Source organism: Cavia porcellus, unplaced genomic scaffold (assembly GCF_034190915.1).
Source record: "Cavia porcellus strain 051 isolate PalLab524CR breed Dunkin Hartley unplaced genomic scaffold, mCavPor4.1 scaffold_8, whole genome shotgun sequence".
NCBI lineage: Eukaryota > Metazoa > Chordata > Mammalia > Rodentia > Caviidae > Cavia > Cavia porcellus.
Window position 1 is genome coordinate 10,729,343 of NW_026947491.1, and position 19,299 is coordinate 10,748,641.

At 39.5% G+C, this 19,299-nt stretch overlaps 1 pseudogene; it reads right to left on the reverse strand.

Annotated features, from left to right (window-relative positions):
* LOC100719074 (NBAS subunit of NRZ tethering complex-like) overlaps positions 1 to 19,299 on the reverse strand; it is a 228,700-nt pseudogene that overhangs the window by 172,268 nt on the left and 37,133 nt on the right.

Here is a 19,299-nt window from a genome sequence, read left to right on the forward strand (position 1 = left end):
CATTAGAGCAGACACAGACAAAAATAGTTGAGTTTAAGAAAAGCTCAGCATAGGAAAGAAATGAAATCCATAAAGCAGATTCAAGCAGATATCCAGGAGAATAAAAACTCCATTGAAAGTATTTAAAGAAAATTAGGACAATGTGAGGACAGGATCTCAGACATTGAAGATAGGCAGTTAGTAACCAGAAAAAGAAAGATTTCTCAAAAATAGCAAGGGACCATGAGAAATCAATCCAACAGCTGCTAGATGAAACAAAGAAGGATATAACAGGATTAATTGAAGTCAGTGAACAAGTAGGAAATACCACAAATGACATTTTTAAAAAAATGTTTGCAGACATCAAGGCAGAAAATTTTCTTGGTAAAGAAAAAGAATTTAACATACAAGGAAGTAAGGCATACAGCACTTCAATTAGCCATGATCCAAAACAAAACAAAACAAAAAAAAAAAACTACAGCAAAGCATATCATAGTCAAGATTCCAGAAACTGAGAACACAAGAGTAGAATCTTAAAAGCTGTTGAGCAAAGAAACAAATCACTTATAATGGAAAGCCCATCAGAATCACAGCTGACTTCTCAACACAAACTCTCAAATCAAAGAGAGCTTGGAGTGAAGTACTCCAAGTTCTAAAAGAAAACAACTTTCAACACAGATTGATGTACCCACAAAACTGTTTCAAAATTGAGGGAGAAATAAGATACTTTCATGACAAAGAACATCTGAGGAAATTTACGACCACCAAACCAGCACTCCAAAATGTTCTGAAGGACATTCTAGGAAGAGATAAAAAGGACTATACCTCTATGAACCCCAACAGAAGGAATACACCAGGGAAGGCAAACAAATAAGAGCAAGGGGGAGAGCCAGCATCAGGAAAACAGCATGACAAGGAGAAGTCAATACCCTTCAGTTATAACCATCAATGTTAACTGTCTTAATTCACCAGTCAAAAGACACAGACTGGTAGAACGATCACGACGCAAGGTCCAACAATATGCCACATACAAAAATACATTTAACTCAAAAAGAAATTCACAGACTGAAATTCAAAGGATGGAAAACAATATTCCATGCAATCAGAATCCAGAAAAAAGCAGGGGTAGCTATTCTATTTGCAGACAAAGTGAACTTCAAGCCAAGACAGATTTAGAGAGATAAAATCACAACATCCTTGTGAAGGGAACAATCCAAGAGAAAGAGATAACAATCACAAATATATATGCAACAAATACTAGTGCACCCAACTATATAAAACAATTACTAATGGACATGAAAAATCAAGCCCTAACACAACTGTTTTGGGAGACCTCAATACCCCACTGTCACAAAAAGATAGATCAACTAGACAAAAAAAATCAATAATGAGATATTAGAACTAAATCAAACTTTTGAACAAATGGACTTAGTAGATATCTCTAGAGTGTTCCTCCCTACAACATCAGAATACACATTCCTCTCAGCTGCACATGGGATATTCTCCAAAATGCACAATACAGACTCATAATACATGCTTAAGTAAATGCAAAGGAATTGAAACTATCCCATGCATACTATCAGACCATAGTGTAATAAGCTTGGAAATCCATCCTGTTGCAGTCAGGGGCTGTGCAGAGAGCAATTAAAATCAGGACATGGAATTTATAATATTATGTTATGACGTTCACCCAAGAGTTAACATAAGAAACTGTAAGAAATCTATCCACAACACCAAAGACATAAAATATTCAACCAATTCAACCAATTGAATCCCACAGCAATGTCTTCCATGAGTCCACATGAAGACCCAGAACGCATGACAGTGCCTCCCACAAGTCCAACTGGAGGTCTAGAGCCCAAAAGAAGGACCCACACCAGTCTCTTTTACCAATCTGTGCTGGGAAGGCCCAAAGGTCAGCAGTGGAAGCTAGAAAGGAAGCGAGTTGAAGGAGTTGAAGGAGCTGTGCTGATAGGTTGATAGGTTCTATGCTGGAGGCAAGAAGTCATGCTCAAAACAAAGACCAAAGCTGTCCTGAAAAGCACCACAGTCATCCTCAGCAACACAGAGGTCCCGAGCTCCTCCGACAACAAGCACAGTCAAGTGATGCCAGGAAGTCAGCACAAGTTTGTCCTGGAGAATAAGTGGCATACCTCCTCCCCTCCAGAGCCAGGAAGCAATACTCAATGTAAGGAAAGAGCTCCTCCAGGAGAACCAACAGCTGAAACATCAACACTTAGTGAAACCCACAATGCCTCATTGCCTCAATGCCTCTCTTCTTCTCCATGTCTCTATTTTTGCTGGCAACTTTCCTCAGGTGGAACATCTATGCTCAGCATCATGGTGATTTAATTCCGCTGGTGTTAAGTTGACCGCCAGTTTTTAATCTATAACACATGCCAAAGGAAACCATAAGAACCTCATAAACACATGGAAATTAATTGCACCCTTCAATGGGTCACAGCTGAAATTAAATAAGAACTTAAACAGTTTTTACAGTTGAATGATAATAATACATCATATCAGAACTTGTGGAACATAATGAAAGCAATCTTAAGAGGAAAATTTATATTAAATACCTACATCAGGAAAACAGTGCAAGCACATATAAATATTAAACTTCTACAAAAAAAGACTAAGTCAAAACCTCATACAAGGAAGGAAATTATAAAGATCAGAGCAGAAATTAACACACTGGAGACTAAAAAGCAAAGATCCAATGAATCAAAGAGTTGGTTATTTGAAAGATTAAATAAAACTGACAAACTCTTAACCAATCTTATCCAAAAAAGGAAAGACTCAAATCCATGCAAATAGGAATGAAAAGGGTGAAATCACAACAGACCCTGCAGAAATCCAGAAAATCATCTATACCTACTTTGAAAACATATATTCTAATAAGATGGAAAATACAGAAGAAATAGATTCCTAGATACATATGAATTACCAAAGCTGAATCAAGATATAAAAATCTTAAATAATCCAGTATTAATAAAACAAATCAAAGATATAATTAAAAACCTATCAACAAAGAAAAGGCCAGGCCCTGACTGATTCACTACTGAATTCTACAAGAATTCACTACTGAATTCTACAAGAAATTTAACCCTAACACCACTACTTCTCAAACTCTTTAATGAAATTGAAAAGGAAGCAATACTTCTGAATATATTCCTAGAAGCAAGCATTAATTCTCTGATACCAAAACCAGAGAAGTACCCAACTAAAAGAATTACAGGCCAATTTCTCTAATGAACATTGATGCAAAAATCCTCAATAAGATACTGGCAAACAGACTGCAGCAAATTGTCAAGAAGATTGTACATCATGATCAAGTGGGATTCATCCCAGGGATGCAGGGATGGTTCAACATATATAAATCCATAAATGTAATATACTATATTAACAGAGCCAAGGACAAAAATCATAGGATCACCTCAAAAGATACAGAAAAGCTTTTGACAAAGTTCAGCACCTATTAATGATAAAAGAAAAAAAAACACAGAAAATTGGAACAGATGGTCTTTATTTCAATTTGCTAAAAGCCATACTAAATGGATAAAAATGAAAGCTTGTTCCTCTCTAAAATGAAGAACAAGACAAGGATGTCCACTGTCTCAAATCTTATTCAACATGGTCCTGGAAACTTTAGCAGAAGCAATTAGACAAGAGAAAGAAAAAGAGTAAAGATAGAAAAGAAAGAAGTTCAACTATCGTTATTTGCAGATGATACGAAACTCTACGTAGATGACCCCAAAAACTCCATCAAAAGACTACTATATTTAATAAGCAAATTCAGTAACATAGCTGGTTACAAAGTCAACACTCAAAAATCATAGTCTTCCTGTACACAAAACAAACTCACTGAAAGAGAAATTAGGGAAACAACACTTTTCACACACAGAAAAAATGAAATATCTAGGAATCAATCTAACAAAGGGTATAAAAAACCTCTACATTAAAAACTACAGTGCTCTGAAAAAGCACATTGAATAAGATATTAGAAAATAAAGAGATATCCCATTCTCTCTCTCTTTTTTTTTATTTTATTTAAGGAGAAAAAAGAAAAAAAACAGAAAAAGGGTACAAGTTATACAGAATTTCAGAAGAAATAAACAGTAGGAAATCATTTGTTAATTACATATTGTCATCTTAGAAATAGTTGTTGAAGTTACAAAATTAAAGCATATAGAGGGGACTTTCAAACAGTGAGACTGCAAACAGTTTTGTTCAATGATCCAACAAAACTCAGTAATATGGTTATCTATCTTATACACTTAAATATGCATGCAGTTATATCTTTTAGAGAACTTTCTTTTCCTTTCTTTTGTACAATGACAATTACACATTTTGGGTTTTATTACTCCCACAGTTCTTATTACTTTTTTTTTTGAAGAAAGTAAAACCAAATGTGACATACCAGGACAAAGTCAGTCAAATCAAAAGGACGGACATAATACATAATGTAAAAACAAAATACAAGGTGATCAACAATGGTTACCATAATGCCTCTATCTTAAAAAGAATTGCCTATATCATCAGTTATAATAAAATTGAACAAAACAGTAAAGAATAAGACCAATAAAACCAAAACATTGGAGACATTAGAGGACTTCAAAAGAAGATAACAGTCAACCAGAATGGGTGTCACAATGAATTTTACTGTCTTCATAGTTGTTGCCTATACTTTCAAACTTAGTACTATCAAGCAAGACAGAATAGAGGAAAATCAGTCAAAACAAGATGGTGAGAGCAATACAGGGTTTCAAATCAAGTTAACAGGAAATCAAAGTGGGTTACTATAATATATCCTGCTATTTTTATTTATTTTTCCCTTAATTAAAAGAATAAAAATGAAAAAGTGGATAATAAAAAGGAGATTGAGATAAATAGAGGGCATAACAACAAAACAACGCAGGTCAAAACATAGCCATTTAAGCAACATAGTGTTTCACCACAAGATAATCTCGACATAATAGTAGTTCCCATAGTGTCTCTTCCCTTAAAATCTTTGGGTATAACTTCATATTACTGTAGCATCAAACATATCAAGACAATGTAAAACCGTTCAAGAGAATGACAGTATTACAGGGTATTTAGAATCAACTAACAGAAAATGAACAATGGTTTCTGTATAATCTCCTTGTCTATAAAAGTTTTTATTTATATTATCACATATAATAAAATCCAATAAGATACAACACGTTAAAACCGATGAAGACAGAAGAACAAAAGCTTGATGGGACTTCAAAACAAGAGGATATTAATCAGCACTAAGAGATATCCCATTCTCTTGGGTAGGAAGAACCAATACAGTGAAAATGGCCATACTTCCAAAACTGTTATACAAATTCAATGCAACCCCAATCAAAATTCCTATAACAGGGGCTGGGGATTTAGCTCAGTGGCATAAGCGCCTGCCTTGCAAGCAGGCAGTCATGAGTTCGATCCCTGGTACCGATAAAAAGGAAAAAGACAAAAAAAAAAAAAATTCCTATAGCATATCTCACAGAATTAGAGAAAACAATCCTAAAATTCATCTGGAACTTAAAGAGTCCTTAGAACAGCAAAGGGAATCTTGGGCAACAAAGACAAGACAGGAGGCATCACAATCCTTGACTTGAAATTATACTAACAAAGTGTGATAAAAATAGCATGATACTGGCAAAACAAATAGATGGACCCTAAGATCGATGGAACAGATTAAAAGATTCACAAACAACTCCAGACACACTAAGTCACCTTATCTTTGACAAAGGTGTCAAACACATTCACTGGAAGATAGCTGGAAAAACTGGCTCTACGCACACCAAAAATTAAAACTTGACCCATATCTTTCACCATGTACTAAGCTAAAATCATAATAGATCAAAGATCTTAATATTATAAAAGAAACATTAAATCTGCTGGAAGATAGAGTAGGTAAAACTCTTGGAGACATTGGTGTAGGCAAAGAACAAAACCCAGATTGCACAGGAACTATCAAAACAAACCAACAACTGGGATCTCACCCTATTGAAAAGCTTTTGCAAAAGAGAAACCACCAACAGTGAAGAGATAACCCACAATGTTGGAAAAAATGTTTGCCAGCTGCACCAGACAAAGGATTACTATAGAGAACTTACAAAGAACTCAAAAAATCAATCCTCCCAGATTTAAAAACCAAAAAATGAGCATCTCAGATGAATATACACTTCTCAGGTGAAGAAATACAAACAGCAAATAAGTATGTGAAAAAATGTTCACATGTTGCATTCAAGAGATACAAATTAAATTCCACCTTACCCATGAAAGAATGGCTATTATCAAAGAAATCAACCAATAACAAATGCTGGAGGAGTTGTCAGGAAAAAGAAACCTTTCTTCACTGTTGGTGGAGTGGAGACTGTGTACAACCACTGAGGAAATGAGTGTGCAGATTCCTCAACACACTAGGTCTAGAGGTCTTGTTCAAACAAGCTATCCCCCTTCTAGGTATCTTCCCAAGAAAATTAAAAAACATCATACCACAGTGATACACATGCATCCATGTTTATAGCAGCACAATTTGTAATAGCTAAATCTTGAAAACAACCTAAATGCCCACTGCGGAAGGAATTTTTAAAAATGTATTTTTATACAATGGAATACTACTCCACCATAAAGAATGGCAAACTGGAGACTTTTATAGGTAAATGGATGCACACTCATAAGTGAGATAAATCAACATTTTTTATCTCAGTAATGTAAGAAGCTGAAAGAAACAATACAGGTATATGTATTATATATGTATAAACATGTATATAAAAAGTAGTTAAAGTAGTTATACTGCTGATTTCTGAGTTCGTTGAAAAGAAAGATTTGTGCTTGTTCAGACAACTGAATGCAGATATCTTTTTTTAACATTTTTATTTAAAGAGAAAAAAAGAAAGGAAATAAAATTTTTTAAAAAGCAGTAAAAGAGTACAAATAATACAGAATTTCAAGGAAAAAATACAGTAAGATATCACTAGTTAGTAGGTTACATATTGTCATCTTTGAAATAGTTGTCCAAATTATAAAATTAAAGCATGTAAAGTGAACAGTCATACAATGAGATTGCAGACAGTGCCGATCAATGATCCAACAAAAGTTCAGTAATATGGATTTCCATCCTACACACTCAAACATACATCAGTTATATCCCTTAGACCACCTTCCTTTCCTATCTTTTTAATAACAATTACACTTTTTGGGTTTTTTTACTCCCACAATTCTTATTATTTTTTTGGAGAGAATAAAACCTAACGTGGCTAAACAAACAGTCAGAACAAAATGATGGGCATAGTACATGATGTAAAAATAGAATATCAGGTGATCTAAAATGGTTACCATTGTGCCTCTTGCTATTTTTTCAAACAGTTGCCTATATCGTCAGGTATAATTAGAATTGATCAAAACAGTACAGAACAAGACCAATAAAACCTACACTGGAGACCTTACAGGATTTCAAAAGAAGGTAATAGTCAAACCATAATGGGCATCTTAGTGAATCTTATTGCCTTCAAAGTGGTTGCCTATATCCTCAAACTTGATACTATCAAACAAAACAGAATATAGTAAAATCTGACAGAACAAGATGGGGAGAGCAATATTAGGGATCATATCAGGTTAATAGAAAAACAAAAAAGTTACTATAATATATCCTGCTATTTTTTAATCTTAACCTTTTGTATCTTATTGGATTTTATTAGATGTGATAATATAAACAAAAACTTTTATAGACAAGGAGATTATACAGAAACCATTGTTCATTTTCTGTTAGTTGATTCTAAATACCCTGTAATACTGTCATTCTCTTGAACAGTTTTACATTGTCATGATATGTTTGATGCTACAGTATACGAAATTATACCCAAAGATTTTAAGGGAAGAGACACTATGGGAACTACTTTTATGTCGAGATTATCTTGTGGTGAAACACTATTTTGCTTAAATGGCTATGTTTTGATCTGCGCTGTATTGTTGTTATGCCCTCTTTTTTTATCTTAATCTCCTTTTTATTATCTACTTTTTCATTTTTATCCTTTTAATTAAGGGAAAAATAAATAAAAAATAGCAGGATATATTATAGTAACCCACTTTGATTTTCTATTAACTTGATTTGAAACCCTGTATTGCTCTCACCATCTTGTTTTGACTGATTTTCCTCTATTCTGTCTTGCTTGATATTACCAAGTTCGAGGATATAGGCAACAACTGAAGACAATAAGATTCATTATGACGCCCATTCTGGTTGACTACTATCTTCTTTTGAAGTCCTGTAATGTCTCCAATATTTAAGGTTTTGTTCTTTACTGTTTTGTTCAATTTTATTATAACTGATGATATAGGCAATTCTTTTTAAGATAGCAAGAGGCATTATGGTAACCAATGTAGACCACTTTGTATTTTGTTTTTACAGTATGTATTATGTCCATCCTTTTGATTTGACAGACTCTGTTTTGTAACGTCACAGTTGGTTTTATTCTCTTCAAAAAAAGTAATAAGAACTGTGGGAGTAATAAAACCCAAAATGTGTAACTGTCATTGTACAAAAGAAAGGAAAAGAAAGTGCTCTAAAGGATATAACTGCATGTATATATATATTTTGTTTTGTTTTGTTTTTATCAGTACCAGGGATCAAACTCACGACTGCCTGCTTGCAAGGCAGGCGCTTATGTCGCTGAGCTAAATCCCCAGCCCCCAACTACATGTATATTTAAGTGTATAAGATAGATAATCATATTACTGAGTTTGGTTGGATCATTGAACAAAACTGTTTGCAGTCTCACTGTTTGAAAGTCCCATCTATATGCTTTAATTTTGTAACTTCAACAACTATTTCTAAGATGACAATATGTAATTAACTAGTGATTTCTGACTGTTTATTTTTTCTGAAATTCTGTATAACTTGTACTCTTTTTCTGTTTTTTTCTCCTTAAATAAAATTTTTTTAAAGTTACTATAATATATCCTGCTATTTTTTAATTTAGTTTTCCCTTAATTGAAAAAAAATGTAAGAAAAAAATAGATTAATTTTTAAAAAGGGGGGGATTGAGGTAAGAGGACATTGTATGCAGATGTCTTATGCTCTGGGTGAATGATTTGGGGATGACAGTGCACCGTGTATGCTGCCCCCTGATTGGTATGTTTTGCAATTTTGTTTTATTTTTTTTTCTCTTGAAATAAAATGGATTTGGAAAAAAAAAAAAAAAGAAATACATTTTAACTAAAGGAATCAACCAAAATGTACTTTGTCATCTAATGCAGAAAGTGTACATATTTTATTGCCAACTTATTAATAGCTCATGCTTTAGAACATCAGGAAATCTATTTCTTCCCATCAGCTAAAAAAACTTCCCGAAAAAGCAAGATCACCAGACCTAAAAACCAGCTAGGCTGTGGGTGACAGCCTGGCCCAGGGAAGACGCTATCTCCAAAGCAATATTGAAACTCCATAGAGCTACCTAGTTCCCACAAAAGCTACAAATAGTTCCCAAGGCAAATTCCAACCAACGACTGATAACATCTCAGGATCAAGGATCAGATGTTAAACAACACAGCATGAGAGTGGGAGAACATGGCGGACAGACAACAGCAACTTCTGAACGCTCTCTAAAGGCTCGGCTCAGAGGCCAGGAATGATGCGGACTAAGGAGATACGAACCAGTAGAGATATGCTCTGCTGACACAGGAACGAACTGGGCTGAGAGAATCCAACTTGGAATACAGTCCTGGCGCTAAAATAGGAACAGAAAAATCTCGGGGTGGAGGCTCGACTCCGCGCCATTAGAAACCGCGGTTTGGATTTCCCGCCGCCAGGCGCCCTGCTACCTCCATAGCGGCTCGGCAAGGAGAGACACGCAGAGGCTTGGGAACGGGAGTCTGCGAACGGAGTCGGAAACGCGACGGCCAGGGAGGAAGGCTGACTGGTGGCGAGGTGAGCGAGGAACTGATTCCCTACCGCAGTTTGACTCCAGCGGAGGTTTTTCTGGGCGCGGGCAGTCCTGTAAGAGCAGGGCGCGGTGGCAACTGCAGCCGCACATTTCCCTCTCGGACGGGATTGGTGAAAGGTGCCTGGCCGGAGGGACGCTGCTGGCGGACTCCCTAGGCTGGCCTAACCCAGATCCCAGAGCCTGACGGTGGGCCGGAGGAGCGACCGACTCCCGCGTAGGCTGCCTCCTCCGCAACTCCCTGGGGCGCAGCGGTGAGCGGGAACAACTAGCCAGCGCAATTTGATCAAGCTGTGGCTGGCAGGCAGGGAAGCCGGGCCTCCTGTGTAAGATTACATTTTATAAGGAACAGAAAATATGGGGAAGGGAAGCAACAAAAAAGGCTCCTCGACCCCCAATCCTGAGAATCAGGCAATTGTGGACACTGCACCAATATACATTAAGCGCCATTTAGAGAGCCTCATAGACCAATTCAGGAATGAAGTTATCAATGACCTGAAGCTAGAAGTATGCAGAATAGTTAGAGAAATGCTAAGCACGACCCAGGAAAAAGCAGATGGTGGAATGGAAGAACAGAAAAAGAGGGGAGAATTGCTTGATGGAGAAAACAGAGAAAGCATTGAGTATGTGAAGCAGGTGCAAAGGGACTATCAAGAAATTAAGAAGTCTACCCAAGACTGGCATAACAGCTTGAAAGAAACTAAGGACAGGCTATCTGAATTGGAGGGCAGACTTGAAACATGGGAGAATGAAATGAAAAACTTCTTAAAAATAACAAAGAAACACACAGCAATAATACAAAGACAAGAAGATGATAAGAGGAGCCATAACTTAAGGATTAAGAACATAAAAGAAGAAGTAGGGACACAAACAAGTGAACTACAAAAGCTACTCACAGAAATAATCCAGGAGAATTTTCCTAATTTAGCAAAAGGTAAAGATACTCAAATGTATGAGGCATACAGGACCCCAGCTACCTACAACCCTAACAGAGAAACACCCAGGCATATAATAATAAAAATTCCAGAAATTCAATACAAGAACAGAATATTAAAAGCTGTAAGAGACAAGAAACAGATCACTTACAAGGGAAGACCCATCAGAATTACAGCAGATTTCTCTTCACAAACCATCAAATCACGAAGAGCATGGGGAGAAATAATTCAAGCTTTGAAAGATAATAATCTACAGCCAAGATTGAGATATCCTGCACAACTGTCCCTGGAAATTGATGGAAAAACGAGGTGCTTCCAGGATAAAGAGGAACTGGGGGAATTTGCAACCACCAATTCAACCCTACAGAAAGTATTGCAGGATATTCTAAAAAAAGAAAAATACAAAGAACTCAGAAATAGGGGCGGGGAGGCCACAACGAATGGAGCAGAGAACAAAATGAAGAAGACAAACTGACAGCTACTGACAGAAAAAGAGCTCAACAGAAATGAGACAGAAGATTGGATGATAGGAACAGCTTTTTTTGGAGAAAATGACATCTTAATAGGTAATGCTGATTTAGTACCATCTTGTTTTGAAGTCTCATCTAGCTTTTGTTCTTCTGTCTCCAATGGTCTAAACAGGTTGTATCTTATTGGATTTTGTTATGTACGATAGTATAAGAAAAAACCTTTTAAAGACAGGGAGATTATACAGAGACCATTGTTCATTTTCTGTTAGTCGATTCTAAATACTCTATAATGCTGTCATTCTCTTAAATGGATTTACATTGTTTTGATATACTTAATGCTACAGTATATGAAGTTGTACTCAAGGACTTCAGGGAGGGAGTCAATATGGTAACTATTTTTGGGTCAGGATTAGCTGGTGGTGAAACACTATTCTGCTTAAATGGTTATGTTTTGATCTGCCCTGTTTCGCTGTTATGCCCTCCTTTTTCTCAATCTCCACTCCATTATTTACTTTTTTATTTTTATCCATTTAATTAAAGGGAAAAATATAGCAGGATATAATATAGTAACCCACTTTGACTTTCTATTATCTTGACTTGAAGCCCTGTATTACTCTCACCATCTTGTTTTTGACTGAGGTTCCTATCTTCTGTTTTGCTGGATAGTATCAGGTTCGAAAGTTTAGGCATCAGCTGAGAAGATAATGAGATTCATTATAACGCCCATTCTCGTTGACTTTTATCTACTTTTGAAGACCTACAATATCTCCAATGTTTTGGTTTTGTCGGTTTTATTCTTTACGGTTTTGTTCAATTGTATTACAACTAATGATATAGGCAATTCTATTAGAAATAGCGGGAGGCATTATGGTAACCATTGTTGATCACCTTGTATTATGTTCTTATATTATCTATTATGTCCACCCTTTTGACTTGACCGATTCTGTTCTGTTATATCACATTTGGTTTTACTCTCTTCCAAAAAAGCAACAAGAACCGTGGGAGCAATGAAACCCAAAATGTGTAATAGTCACTGTACAAAAGAGAGGAAAAGAAAGTGCTCTAAACTATATAACTGCATGTATATTTAAATGTATAAGATAGAAAATGATATCACAGAGTTTTATTGGATCATTGAACAGAACTGTTTGCAGTATCATTGTTGGAATGTCCACTCTACAAGCTTTAATTTTGTGACTTAAACAATTATTTCTAAGATGGCAATATGTAATCCATTAACTAGTGATTTCCTACTGCGCATTTTTTTATTCTGTAAATCTGTATAACTTGTACCCCTTCACTGTTTTTTTTTTCTTTCTTTTCTTTTCTCCTTAAATAAAAAAAAAAAAAAACTTCCCAACCTTTACTACTGCACCTCACTTAGCGCTAGCCCTGAGAACAAAGACATAATCTTTAAACTTTACCAGAAAAAAAGGTTTCAATGAAAGGCAATTTATCTGCCAAAGGAAAAAATGAGACATTCTAACTTAAACACCAAAAAAAAAAAAAAAAAAAAGATGAAGTTTTAAAGAATTAGAATCCAATAAGGTACATGTTACAGAAAGCAATCAACTAAACTGGTATCTTACTTGGTCATTTTCAAGGCTCTTTCAAATTAATTTCTGAGGCTGTGACTGCCCCTGCACAAACCATGAGCATCCACAATGCCCAGGCACCTATTTTACCCATTCTGGAGCATACCAGCCACATGGAGGAAACCTAATCCCGACTCCTCCCCAACAACCGCAAAATAACAACTGAGCCTTGCACAAGACACACAGAGCATACTGAAATTTCCCAAGGGATCCCACGCAACAAGCTGAAGAACCACTATCTGGAGAAACCAAAGGGTGCTGGGTTCATCGGTGAGGAAGCCCACCCATGGCTTCATGGCTTTGCTGGGGCTGGGAACAGGACGCCCAATGTATGGTACTTGGCCAGCATAGAGAGGGAACAGTGTTTTATGCCCTCATGGTGCCAGCCTGGAGTGATGCCAGGTCAGGAAAGTAAAACTTCTGCTTCTACATTCAGGTGAGCTGGAGAAAATCATCTGTTACTAAACAAACAAGTCGTGCTCTTGTCTCTTGTGTGCAGCATGGCGTGACCCTTAGGAAAATGGTAAGGAAAGCAATTGGGCCTTCTGCCCCAATATACCCCACTGCCACACGTCTGCAAAGTCAAACGTACCACAGAGGCCTCACAGGATAGCAGGCTCCAAGAGGAGGCTGCAGCGGGGAAGGCCATGGGGTGACAGTAGTGTTGCTCTGGACAGGACTGGATTTGCTGAACGTCTTGAACCACCAGAATCCAAATATAATGAAGTCTGCGCCGCCAACACTCCCAAACCAAACACTTCCTGTGCTTTCGCATTCCACAAATATTTACCGATGCTGCTTCCTGCAGCCCATGGGTGAGACACAGTCTGTGCCAATTCTCCAGGAGCTCACAGTTCGCAAAGGTGTGAAGACAGCTGCGGGAGCCACCCAGATGACTCCTGAAACTGCCATCCTCCTGCTTCCCTTTCCCTAACTTGCCCTCAGCAGAATTAGGCTAACACCTACTAGGCGTAAAGAGAAAATACCAACAAGGAAGAGAAGTATGAAGAGGCAAAAAAATAAACTTTCTTAGAGAAAAATGAAGGCCAAACACAACATGTAAAGATACAAACATATGAGAAATATTTGAAATGAAAATCATGTAAACAATGTGAGTCTACTCCAGACATGAACAAAATTTAACACTCACAGATTTCTGGCCAGATGGGTTTTCATATTGACAGTGAAAGCTGAGGTATTTAATCAACCCCAAACTGGATAGAAGTAAATCAGAATAGGTGCCTCCACAACCATCTTTAATCATTAGGTTTTACAGAGAAAATGCTCAGTGGCACAATGCATATTATAAAAACTAACAAAGCAGCAAACTGCACGAAGAATGGCCAGACAAGCTGTGTTTACCATTCCAGCAAAGTTACAGGGAGTCCTCAGCTCCGCCCCACTTGCTGAGGTCCTGAATGTATTACCACAGCCTCTGGCAAGCAAGGCCACAAGAGATGCAGAGCTCTGCCCCTGGCCGGCCCAGCCCCTCAGTCCTGCCTGGGCAGAAAAGGCTGCGGCTAGCTCAGTTCCATCTGTAAAGGAACTCGGCGACGCGACACACAAACACCTCTGGCTCTGCTAAGTGGCAATGTGACACTGTTCACATATCCTCATGCAGCTCCACACTTCTGAGTCCCTTACACAATGAGTCACTCACCTGAGCCAAAGATTGTCACTCAACAGACACCAGGAGACAGCCCTGTGTCGCACTGCAGTCACCTCATATGCTGACACCTCAGATACCAGATAAAAGCTGGGACCAAATGTAGCAACTGTGAGTAGATACTCTGAAACAAAGAGTCAGCTTACAAAGTCAGAAACCCTGCATCAAAATGGAATCTTGAGCCAGGAGAGGCATCACACACCCGTAATCCATGCACTCTGGGAAGCTGAGACAGGCAGACCTAAAATTCGAGCCAAGCCTGGGCAATTTAGTGAGATAGTTATCTTTTTATAATCTTAACATGCTATTTAATCTTTTGTTTACCATTTCCCTTTCAAACTATGAATACCTTAAAGGCAAAAATTGAGACTGTCCACTCTTCCTGCTCAAGAGCTAAGTAGAGATTCAATAAGCAGCTGAAATTTATTATTTGCTATCACAGTAAGTCCCGACTTACAGATGAGTTCCTTTGCAGGAGAACACTTATAAGTTGGATTCATTCCTAAGTCTGACAATACACCTTTGACATAAATACACTAAGTCTCCAAAATACAAACATTTGATTAGCAAATTTTCACAACATAAAGCATAAAAAGAGTAAATGTGAGGTTCGTTCATATCTGTGAAAGTTCACAGCCCACATGTTCATAAATCAGGAATCCCATGTCATCACAGATACAAGGACAAGGTATTCTATCTTATAGAACCGCTATGTATATAAGCTTTTGTGACCATTCTACAGCACGCATGACTTTAGTAATACATAAAGTTCAAACTAAAATATTCAATTTAATGTGCTAGATTCCCAGGATACAGTTAGAAAACTCAGGGTACCTCTGTGCACTCTATCCCAAGGGCCCCAACCCCTATTACAAAGCGACAGGCTTACCAAGGACAGCTTCACAAGTCTCTTTCCTGGCTCAGGGCACATGGAGCTGCACACATATACCAGGGCCTAAGAAATCTGTATTACATCCACTGAGAAAAAGGGTTTATCCCTGGGCTTTTATACACTGTTGAATAACAAAAACACCGTGTAAAAAAACGAGTGAGCAAAAAGTAACTCCTAACCCACTACGCATAAACGAATGTTCCTAAACTCACTGTGGGGATGCAAGTGTGTGCTGGACACGGTGGCACTCACCAGCCTAACAAAGAAGCTCTCTTCCACATGTCTCTGTGCATTTATGCCTTCACCTGCTCACAGAAAGCGCTTGGGCATAAGAATCGGGGACATGACATCGAAATTCGGCATACTGCTTTCTTGCTGTATAACACAGACCCAAGCGAGAACAGTACTCATTAAGGAATGAGATGCTGAGAAGCACGCACACTCTGTAAACTGCCCGAGAAACTCCGATGCACTTCCATCCCACTAAATTGCAGTGGTCTGAGACAAGTGTTCTGCAGGCACCTAGTGCGTGTGCAGAAGCTGACATCCTGTGACGGAGACCACACTGAGGCAGCACTGAGCAGGCTTTAGAATTAATCAATTGGCTTTCTCTGTTAACGTATGAGTCTATCCCAGGCCCAAGCAAACTGCTTAAAGAGCCAGCAGCTGGCATGCAGACACAGAACACTCTATGACAACGGTCATGGTAGAGGCCAGTAGCACCTGTGACCCTGTGACGCCTCTGAAGGCAGGATGACAACAGTTGTGGGCACTGACTCTGCCTCTGAACTCCAGAGCAAAAGCTGCCAACCTTAGAGCTTAAAGAACTCTCTCACTAGGTGAAGACTATGCTGCGTGGAATGTCTTGGATCCACCTTCACAAGGCCCTGTTCTCTTTTGTGGCCTTTTACCTCAGCTATTCCTGCACTTTTCTATACACCTCTAATGTTATATACCCAGCAAATTGTGGACAATTCAGAGACATCTTTGTCTGAGGCACAAGAGCTCTGACCTTCCTGGACCACTGTATCCCATATTAGTCTACTGTCCTTTATTCTTTGCCATATGCTCATCCTTAAACATCCTTAAGATTAGGTGACTGCCAGGTCCCAACATCCACGGTGTGTTTACAACAAATCACAGGTTCAAGAGCACAGGAGAGTCGGACAACAGCGGGGAACAGGGAGGAGGACTCGGGGAGAATGGAAGCTGCACAGGGGAACCAGTGTCATGATACTACACAGCCTCAGGGTTCTTAGGGAAAACTGGATAAAAGTAAATACCTTCCATGTTCCCAACTTCAGACTAAAGTTTCTGCCAAGGCTAGAACTGGCAGGGCATGCTGGGTAGTGATGGGAACCATGGCCACGGCCCAGGAAGTGTCCTTGGTGACAGCAACCAAGGCTCCCCCTCCATGACTCCAGGCAGCTGTTTCCTCCTGGTCACTCAGGATCTCATGGGAAACCGCTAGTCGCAAGGAGCTTAGGAGCAGCTTCTGTGTAATCCCCCAGACTCCCCGTGAGAGGTACCACCAGCCCAAGAGCCATACTGCCTCCGCTGCCCCACGGACACACTGGCTGCTACAATGGATGCGGGACCTGAGGACTGCTGGGGATCAGCGATCAGGCCAGGGATGGCGGCTCAGTGGCCAAGGGCGCCAGTGTCTGAGGAGTCTCTGTGCAGAAGACACCACCGAGGCATGATGGACACAGCAGTTGCCTATCTTTCCACTTTGAAAATCCCTGATTTCCTGCCCTGGTACTTTCCTGGGGGTGTGTGTAAAGCTCCTGACAAAATCTCACTTAGTCACACCCAGGTTGCGAGATTTTTAAACAGTTTTTATGTTTTTTTGAGTAGAACAACTATAAAATCTAGTCAATAAATGACAATAAAGAGAAATCACAATGGTATCAAATAAATCTAATGACAAAGAATAAAAGGCTTCAACCAATAAAAAAGGCTGAGTGTGTGCCCACAGGGACCACAAGACGCAACTAATCTTTGCGGGTGAACAAGGGTCCCTAGAACCTAAGCCAATAGCAAAGGCTGCTTATCAATCTGCTATGCACAGCCCTCCCAGGACAGGCACAATACCCGAGGACGTCCACAAGTGTAACCTTCAGGTGCCTCAGAAGCTGATCAATACTTCATTTAGGGGAATGAAAATAATTTAAGAAAACAGAACAGGGAGCAGCAATGAGCGCCCTTATTCTTTGGAGTTTTGCCACCTGAAAACACACTGCACCAATGTAAACGTTCTGTAAATCAGAAGGAACAGCAGGGTGCTGCCACATGCCCACACTCCTAACCAAGAACTTACGGTGTCTTTGGATCCATTCACCACTGGACAATGGCTTTCTCCTGAATGTGGGTCTGAAGCACATCTCACACCCTGGGGAGCATGAGTGATGTGAACTCAAGGAACAGACGCCCTGTGAGTACAGCAGAGCCCCTCCCCAGCCAGGGCACTGAGCTGCTCTGAGATGCGAATGCTCCGTTTCTGCTGGGAGGACATTAGTCACACCCACTCTGACTGCAGCACAGAGGGGATGTGCCTTGTTTGTGGCTGGCAAGGCTGCAGGCCCAGGATCACTGCTTCCATTTCAACTAAGGTCCAGTGAGTGAGAGAGGTATAACACAGCAACTGAATAGGGAGTGTTATAGCTTGTGTCTAGATGGTCCCCAAAGCCTCAGGCAGTCATAGGTGGGGAATCTCAAAGGTGCCTGAATTAGGATCTGTGATGCTGGGATTAAGGGTCCTCTACCCTGGCTGTGGGTGGCACCATCTGATAGGTTTGTAGCCTGGATAGAATACAAGGGACAGAAAGAAGGCAAGTCTGCTTGTGGCTGTGGATTACTGCCTTCTGCCTTGCCCTGCCACACCATGAACTGCTCCTTCCCTCCAATGCCCCTGTGCCAAGCAACCCTGCTGACTCAGCAGCAGAGCCAGCTGACTGTGGAACCTCTACACACTATGAGCTGAGATAAACTCCTCCTCCTTTAACGTTGGCTGCTGGACATTCTGTCTCAGCAATGAGGAAAGGAACTACAATGGGGAAATCTTCCAAAAGTGTCACAAAAGTGAAAAGAATACCAACACCTAAGGAATCAACTGAAACATGTGAAGCGTTGGAAAATGGAGAACCACTTCCTCCATTCCTCTACCATTTGCCTCATACTATTTGTCTTTATTACATCACCGACCTGCTCCAGGCATTCGGGAAGCCTGAGCCACAACAGATGGTGAAGCTACCTGCCAAGTCACATCTGGGACCATTGGGAGAGAATTCCCCTTCAAGGACACAAACACGAACTAATCAGCTCCACCAAGCTGAAGGAAAGCTTTTGTTTAAACTTCACTCCAGGCACACTGCAGGGCTTTGTATGAGCAGCCCTTTCAGTCCCCCTGTAAATTAAACCCGAAAGAGATGGATTCTCCGTTACTGAACAACAAAGTCATGTGTTCCCGCGACCCTGTCATTCCAACACACTGCACAATGTCAGTGCCCGTCAACATGGCGAGACAAGGAGGAAACTTGCTTGAAGCGTGAAGTAAGCACATCACTAGTGCTGCAAGATCTGGAAAGAACTGCAACCTTTCAGGGTCTGAGCCTGCAACCCTGACCACGTGGGCTTTGCTGCAGTTTTCACACCTTCATCTGGAGGCTGAGAATGTCAAGGAGAAAAAGGAGTGCGTGCCATGAACAGATGACACCTAGTACACAGCACTGCACGATCAGTTAGAACTGGACACAGGTTGTCCTGTGTGTGCCTCCTTCATTGTCCTACAGTGTTACCAACCAACACTA